Genomic DNA, 9,622 nt, shown 5'->3' on the forward strand with positions numbered 1-9,622 from the left:
TTTCGAAAATTGGTTTTCTCTACGGTTGTTCCGGATCTTTTACAGTCTCTAAGTGACTATTACTGTCAAAAATTCTGCAGAAAATTGCACCACCAATGAGTAGTTTGGAATAGAGAAGGGATGTAAAGGACCAAGGACGTTTAAAAAAAGATCGTTTGAAAAGAAATTTAAATAAAAGTGGAAACAAAGGACAGCTTATCACTGACATCACGGCTTCTATAATTAAATTTTTCATTTAGTTGATATAAAAAAGTAGGTTTTAATTCTGAATGTATAGATGCATATTTGTTAGAAAACATGATCTTTATTAATATTTCCAAATTTAGATATCCTTCACTCGTACACAACATGCTCTGAAGAAGGGACCGCATGACATTTTGATGACTGTGATCATATTACAGTTCAACATATGTTATTTTTTTTGTATGTCAACAGCCGAAAAATACAAAAAAAAACCTAAAAAATCTGAGTTTTGATCTTTTTTTTTTGTAAAAATTTCAGCCCTTGAGAGTTAAAACAAATATCGATTTTTCAATTAATTTATTCTATGCTTAGCTAACTAAGCGTATTTTACATTTCTCACATGAATATTCAAGGTTTGTGGAGTGACCAAGCATCCAAAGTTTTCTACCTTTTAAAACCGGTTTTCTCCGTAGTTTTAGCACTTCACAATTTACAACACAAATCAGCGAATTTCAATTAAACTGCTCAGATTGTTTACATGAGAAACCGCCTCTCTGGCTTTATCGAATTCTATAGCGACGGTGTAGCAGTGAGACGTGAAAAATTGAGCACCAAACAATATTTTCACGTTTCACTGCCGGACTCTTCATTGTAAAGGCCTATTGGTAAGAACATTGTTGGAAAGTTTGGTAATATTGTTGTTGGAAAACATGTAGTAAACTGACTTAGATCAATAAAATAAGCCGACTTATTTGAAATTCAAACTATGTTTGCTACCCATGGTTTATTGAAAGTAAAATAATGATAGATGTTGTCGACAATGAATTTATTTTCCATTTTTTCATAGAATATTATCATTTATCCATCACCCAAGTTAGCATACGAAAAAAGTGGGGAAAAAAGTAGGGTTGTTTATTAGAGGGATGAAGGGACAAAATTGTGCTCGTGATTTTTGACAGGATGTGATGTTCAATGAATTTCATTCCAAAATGATTGCATCGAGTATCACAACGAATTTCAGTGTGCTGCTTGATTGATACTCATTGCATTGAGTATCACATTCAGATGATTATCTGAAATCTTGCAACTCTGGCATAAATTTTAATCGCAGAAATATTTCCCAGTGAGAAATATCCCAGTAATTACACCATGAGAAATATCCGTGTGCGTAAAGAGGGAGATATGTGAAAATACCTAAAAAATAACTGTTTGATATTTTATTTATTTCTGAGTGTATGCTTACTTAAGCTATGATGAATATCAGTTTTGCTGAACAAAGCATGAGAAATGCAGTTTGTCGTTGTTTTCGGCATCATGGGTTACGCTTCAAGAAATCTCTAGCATCAGTCAACATATCCCTGCCATGTTAAAAAAATCGGATAATTATGCATCGAGAGCCGCAACACAATAACTTCATCGATTTAGCGAATTAATGACTAATTCGAAGATATGGATCCTCCTAGATCTTGGTAGGTATATGAAGCAGGACCAAAGTGAACACTGCAAACCAAAAAAAAAAACAAAATAAATTTAAGCCTTCCATCCAACCAAAGGCATTTTGCCGGACAGTATACACGCGACTGTTTGCTTCCTGTTTGGCAAGTTTCTTTCCACTCACCTTAGTTACTGTAGGCAGGCAGAGATTTGCAGACGACGACGTCGATGACCACGTTGCTTGGGGAGTTGTTTTGTTCAGCTGCGTGAACGCCATGCTTGAGGGCGCCTCATCGTCATGTTGCTTGGCCATCCATCGAAGAGCTTGGCTACAGACTGTTCTTCAGTTCCCTGCCAGACGAAGCGGCATGTTTTTATTTGACTCCTTCCAAAAGGAGCAAGGTACCTATCTACTTACTCTTACGAGCTACGAGAGGCCACTTACGTTCTCCGCAATCAAGGTCAGTTCAATTAGAGTCGTAGCAGTACCCTAAAGTGGCGCCTTGCCAGTCATTGCTTTATTTTATCACAGAAGAAGTGCCAGGTGATTGAACCTTCCGGGTGTCAGAAGCAGATTCACCTGTCTAAATGCGTTTGAAAAAAAAAATCATAATTCTATTGAAACATAGAGGTTCTTGCCGTTAACTACGACCAAATCTGTAAGTAGCTCACTGAATTTTTGCAACGTCACGATTCTAATGGCGAGGATGAAGTTACAATAACACTAGTTTACAAAATTTTAAAAAAATCGTGAACTTGATTAACTGACTAACATTTTTAATGTAAAATCGGGCGCTGAATCCGAAAATGAAATTCAAAAAAATCTCAGTAGAACCGTTTTTGAGTTATGCTTCAAATATGAAATTTCAAAAAAAATAAAAAAGTTCTTGTACTTAGATTAAAATATCTTGGACGGCATAACAGTAATTTGAAATCCCTCTTGTGCATATTGAAGGTGAATAAGTTATCTATCGACCATTTGAACACTGTTTTTGCGTTTGACCAACAGTATTGTTGATATTAGTGACTTTATGAGAAAAAAAATTATAAAAAACGCATTTTTTTAGAGAAAATTTTGTTTCAACGAAAGTTTTAGACTCAATGGTAGCATTTAAAAAATCTGATTTTCTTTTGCGCTTGAATGTCAATTCAAAACAAAGATTTCAAGTGGTTATTTATCAAAATCGGTTGAAAATTGAAGAAGTTATGGCTACTTTACCATAACTGAAATTTTTGGAGTTTTTAATAATTTAACGAACCGCAGTACACTTATCATAGTATAGGAAGAATGAAACATGATAAATCTCACTCGCTCCAAGTCCAAATTATTTATTAGCTTGCCAGAAGGTCACATGCCAAGTTTCAGGAAGATCTGGCCATAGGGAGGGGTTGCTTAAGTCTCAAACGTGAATAAAATTTTGAGGTATTTTGCCCGGAAGGAACGAAAAATACTGGTTTTTCATCAATAACTTTTTTCATCACTAGCTGATTATTTTTTATGGTTAATTTTCTCAAAGCCTAAGTTGAGACAAATATTTCAACCGAAGACTGTAACTCGATTGGATTAGAAACAGAAAAGTTATTGCGGTTCAAAGGCCGCAAATTTTGTCCAACACGCAATGAGTACTTTTTACGCATTGCGTTTTAAACGACAATTTTCGACCAAAATACAATCTTTGAACCGCAATAACTTTTCTGTTTCAAATCCAATCGAGTTACAGTCTTCGGGTGAAATATTTGTCTCAACTTAAACTTTAAGAAAATTGACCATAAAAAACAATCAGCTTGTGATGAAAAAAGTTATTGATGAAAAACCAGTATTTTTCGTTCCTTCCGGGCAAAATACCTCAAAATTTTATTTACGTTTAAAACTTAAGCAACCCCTCCCTATGGTCAGATCTTTCTGAAACTTGGCATGTGACCTTCTGGTAAGCTAATAAATAATTTTGACTTAGAGCGAGTGAGATTTATCATGTTCCATTCTTCCTATACTATGATAAGTGTACTTCGGTTCGTTAAATTATTAAAAACTCCAAAAATTTCAGTTATGGTAAAGTAGCCATAACTTCTTCAATTTTCAACCGATTTTGATAAATAACCACTTGAAATCTTTGTTTTGAATTGACATTCAAGCGAAAAAGAAAATCAGATTTTTTAAATGCTACCATTGAGTCTAAAACTTTCGTTGAAACAAAATTTTCTCTAAAAAAATGCGTTTTTTATAATTTTTTTTCTCATAAAGTCACTAATATCAACAATACTGTTGGTCAAACGCAAAAACAGTGTTCAGATGATCGATAGATAACTTATTCACCTTCAATATGCAAAAGAGGGATTTCAAATTACTGTTATGCCGTCCGATATATTTTAATCTAAGTACAAGAACTTTTTTATTTTTTTCGAAATTTCATATTTGGAGCATAACTCAAAAACGGTTCTACTGCGATTTTTTTGAATTTCATTTTCGGATTCAGCGCCCGATTTTACATTAGAAATGACCTTCAGTTTACTGAGTACAAAAATGCTGTAAACTAGTGTAATCGATGATTGATAGATAATCATAATTCGAAATCGATCGTGATCGTGCGTGCCCTACCATACTTCTCAATTTGAAATGCATGCCATTTTGTCAAATAATGACCGATTTCAACCATTTTAGATGTTTTATTTAGATCGCAAAATCTTTAACTTTTTCAAATATTTGGTTGTGGATTTTAGTGTGGGAGTAGTAAAAGAGGAATTGTAAGGGAGAGCTGGATTTCTTGACCCCCTTTTCATTCTTTAAGGGAAAATCAACATTTTTACCTTATCCCATGTGGTTATGCAATTTTGAAAAAAAAAATGTCAAATAGTTCTCCTCAACGATAAAGTTTTTCGTTCAACAAAAGTTGCTTAAAATCATAAAACTAATCTTCTGTGATTTTTTAGCAAAAAATGAGGTTCAAAAAGGATAACTTTCCCTCTAATTATATAAAGGGTTTATGGGATAAATGAGCCCAAGAGGCTTAAAATCCGAAATAAAACAACAAAACAAATAAAATATATAATGAACACAGAAAAAGGAAATCAAGAAATTCAACTGTCCCCTACAGTTTCACCTGAACTAATTTCCGAACTAACATGTAAATATTATGCACAACCAAATATTTGAGAAATCTTCAGGTTTGCAATCTAAAGAATTGAAAATGGTTGAAATCGTTCTTTTTCGACGAAATAACATAAATTTCAAATTGGGTGTTCCGGTTGAACATTTTGACGCCTTATTAACAGTGTTGAATCGTACATGCGAAGGCTTGGAAAAATCCCCGAAATTCAAATTCCCTTTTCTTCTCTTTCTTTTTCTGATCCTTACAGCTTTGTTGATTGGGTGAGATTACTGAGGAAAAATTAAAAATTTTGCGTCTAAATTTAATGGAAATGATGCAACTTATGTTGAAAGCAAATTCAATCTTTGAAGATATTCAAACTTCTTTTAATTATGTTCACAAAATTATTATGACTTTACGATTCCCTCATGGATCCAAATAGATGTTTAAATATTATGAATTGGAACGCTAGATCTTAGCTAGCTAACCAAGATGAATTCTTTTTATTTTTAAAAACTCTAAACATACATATTGCTGCCATCACTGAAACTTTTTTAAAGCCAGACAATTACTTGATTTCTTTAATTTTTTTCGGAAATGATCGACTTGATCGACAAGGTGGGGGTGTATCTATTGTTATCAATAGTCGTCTCAAATTTAGACTTCTTCCTTCTTTCAATACTAAAATTATAATTGTTGCCACATACTTGCCTTTCCTATGGATTTACAGAAACATTTTTTGATGAGAGATTTACAAAAATTCACCAGAAATAAGTCTAATTTTTTTTTTATTATTTGTCACTTTAATGCAAAACACGATCTTGGAATAATATTTCATCAAATTCAAATGGGAATATTTTATTTAATGACTGCGCTGCAGGCTATTATTCTGTTGAATATCCTAATGGGCATACTCGTTTCTCTTCGATTAGAAATCCTTCCACAATTGATTTGGTTCTAACGGATTTAGGCGAGCATTGTAGTCAATTAGTTACACATGCGGACCTCGATTCAGACTACCGTCCAGTAACTTTTTTTTTATCCCAAAGTCCCATTGAAAACCCTTTAAAATCAACATTTAACTTTCAAAAAGCTGACTGGGAGCGATATAAACATTTTATTTAACGTAATTTAGATGTAAACGTTCCACTGAATTCAATAGAAGATATTGATTTGGCTGTAGAAAATTTGACAACTTCGATAGGCAATGCTAAAGCCGCTTCAATACCCAAAGTTAAACATAACTTTAATCAACCTTTCATCAATGATGATCTTCAGTTTTTGATACGACTGAAAAACATTCAGCGACGCCAATATCAACGAACTAGAGATTCTTATTTAAAATTTATATATTGCGACCTTCAAAAAGAGATCAACGTCGTTTAAATTTTATTCGTAAATTTTGTCAAAAGCAGTAGAGGACATAAAACCCTACTCAAAGCCATTTTGGAAATTAACTAAAATTCTAAAAAAGCCCCAGAAGCCAATTCCTACTTTGAAAGATGGAAATAAACTTCCTTTAACTGACGCAAAAAAAGCTAAAAAATTAGCACAACAATTTGAGTCCGCTCATGATTTTAATTTAAATATTGTTAGTCCAATTGATGCTCAAATTTCTCTAGAATTTGATGATATTCTTTTTCAAAAAATTTAAAAATATGAAAGCTCCGGAGGAGAATGGGATTTTCTATATTCTTATTAAAAAGTTGCCTGAAAGCACTTTAAATTTTTTAGTTCAAATCTTCAATAAATGTATTCACTTGGCTTATTTTCCCAAAAAAATGGAAAAATGCCAAAGAAACTCCAATTTTGAAACCTGAAGTGCTCCAGAGCCTTCAAGTTATCGACCAATTAGTTTGCTTCCTTTTTTAAGTAAACTATTTGAGATATTTTTTTTTTGAATAGAATGATAACTACTATTAATCAGAATTCTAAGTCTTGTATGTCAATTATCCCCAAAAACCATAGTCTTTTTTTCCATATTTAGGATTTTTTTCCTTTTTCTCAGGGATTTTAAACCAAGTAGGCTTTTTTATATTTAGGATCAAAATGCGCAAAAGGCCCAAGTTTGTGCAAAATTATTTTTACCTTGTCTTTTTGCGTCGTAAATATCTCAAGCACAATAACTTAAAAATCTGGCAAAAATAGACAAGATAGTCCTTCTCATAACCAACACAACGCTGCCAAAGTTTTGCATATCCTATATCTAGTAATGTAGCTATCACCGATATGAAGTGTCCGGATACTAAATGATCATAGCTTTACACATCAACTTTCGAGTGAAACTAATATGATTAACGCTAGCAAATTTGAAGATTATTCAACTGGGGGTTGCTCTTCTAGATATTGAAAATGCTTTTGACAGTGTTTGGCACAAAGGCTTAGTAGCTAAATTAGCTTTTTTTTTAAATTAGCTAAATTAGCTTGATATGATTTTCCTGTATACCTCACTAAAATTATACAAAATAACTTGACTAGCCGAACTTTGCAAGTAAGCTATCAAAATTCATGCTCTGAAAGGACACCCATTAGAGCTGCTGTCCCTCAGGGCAGTATAGTTGGACCAATTTTATACAATATTTTTACTTCTGATCTTCTTGATGTACCAAAAGGAAAAGGTAGAAGATTATTTGCTGATGATACTTTGCTTTCAGCCAAAGGTCGGAATTTACGGGTGGTACGTTGCAACAAAATTTCAATTCCTTTTTGAATTACTTGAAAATGAAGAAAATTTTTCCTAACGCTTCCAAAACTCAACTTATTATATTTCCCCATAAGTCAAGAGCTCAATTTTTAAAACCTAATGAAAATCATTCCATAACTTTTAATGGGGTTTCATTAGAATGGTCTGATCATATGAAATACTTGGGACTCACATTTGATCGGAATCTTACATTTAATTATCACATTGAAGATATTCAATCTAAAAGTAATAAATATACTTAATCTCTTTATTCTCTCATAAACAGGAAATCCAGACTGTGCCTGAGGAATAAGATGCTTATCTATAAACAGGCGTTCCGACCAGCGATAATGTACACAGCAATTTTTTTTACTGGAAACCAACAAAATTTTACTAGTTTTTGTCCCACTGACTTTCCAGCAAAATTTCCAGCAATTTAAATTGCTGGAAAAACAGCAAACGTTAATGCTGGTTTCCAGCAATTCAAACTGCTGGAAAATCAGCAATCCAGATTGCTGGAAGCCAGCAATTTCATTCAAAACAATCGGCTGTATTTAGTACCAAATTTATATTTTAATAATTAATTAAATATTGATTACTGCCTGTGCATATAATGAGCAACGAAAAAGAATTTGTTTCTTTTATTTTCAAATTATGTTTGCATATATTTCCTAGAACTTATTTTTTTAATTTTCCAACACCGGCCCATCATTCGCCACCTGAGAAAAGAGTTCTGATTAGTATCTTTAATGAAATTTGTCCAATAAAAACTCACTCTTAACTTATGTCTGGTTGCTAGAATATAGAGAAAAATAGAGTCTCACCTTGCTTCAGCGTACGAAAACAGACAAACTCCAATGTGACAACTCGATTGCTGATTTTTCAGCTAACTAGATTAATTGCTGGAAAGTCCAGCAATTTGAAAACCGATTGCTGATTTTTCAGCAAAAATGACAAGAACACAACCGATTGCTGAAAAATCCAGCAATTCGAGAACCAATTGCTTGTTTCCAGCAAACAACTGCTGAACGTTTCCAGCAATTTTTTTTGCTGGAAACCGAGGCAAAAATTTACAGTATATGCAGTTCCGATTTGGTCTAGCTGCTGCGCGACTAGGAAGAAAGCCATCCAGAGGATTCAGAACAAGGTTCTGAAAATGATTTTCCACCTTGGCACAGCACCGAAGATCTTCATCGGATTGCGGGCATTGAATCGATCAAAGAGATGGCCGACAAAATCATCTCTAACATCAGAGGAAAATCGATGCAGTCTTCCATCTCAGAGATTCGTTCTCTTTATAATTAGTTTAATTTTAGGATGGTTTTTAGTTTTAAGTTTAAAATATGTATGCCATTACAGGATGTTCTGCTACATTAAATACTTGATTGTGTTCAGCATATTTAAGTCTTATAAATAAATTTCTATTATCTAGTTAACTATAGGGCTCTGAACAGTTCATTTATGAGCTGAACACCTAATTTAATGTAATAATGTAATATAAATGTAATGATGAATTGATACAAATAAAGACATATTTAAAAAAAGTAAATAAGATTAAACTAGAGGGGAGAAACAAAACTATAGGAAAAAATCTGGGAAATGGTCCACTTTGGGGAAAAAAAGTCCTCGGAAATGGTCCATTCTGGGGAAGTTTTCTTTGGGAAATAGTTTACTCTGGGGGAAAAAAATTGGAAAATGGTTCATTCTGGAGTTGGATTTCGGGTATTTGTTAGGTTGAAGTTTAAAAATTGCAAATTAAAATAAGCCAATTTTTCAATTACCCTGTTCATTGAAATATTGGTTTAGAGAAAAAAAAATCCTATTTCGATACAGGTATGGCTATTTCATATGTTCCATTCCTAAGGCGCGTTTTGATGAAAGTTTGAAAAAGAGAATGTTGTATATTTAAACATGTTTATTATTATCTGCTGACGAAGCTATAGAAAAAAGTTAAAACCACACATTTTATGCGCAAATGGTCCAAATCGAGAACTAAGCACCGTGAGCCGGCTGAAAACGGAATAAAAAATGCCCGTTTCTAGTTCCATACAGCCATACCTACTAGAGTACCTATGCAATATTTTTATCAGCGGCAACCCCAGAATGTTAGTTGGTGACCGGTCGTTCGGTCGCTCGATTGATCGCGAGGTGTATCACGCGAATCTCGAGAATCGCGCTACGTCGTCGCCTCGCCTGTCTGGTCGGCGGACTTCTTTGCCGTCGAGTTTTCCAGAAC

This window comes from Uranotaenia lowii, chromosome 1 (assembly GCF_029784155.1).
Source record: "Uranotaenia lowii strain MFRU-FL chromosome 1, ASM2978415v1, whole genome shotgun sequence".
NCBI classification, from domain to species: domain Eukaryota; kingdom Metazoa; phylum Arthropoda; class Insecta; order Diptera; family Culicidae; genus Uranotaenia; species Uranotaenia lowii.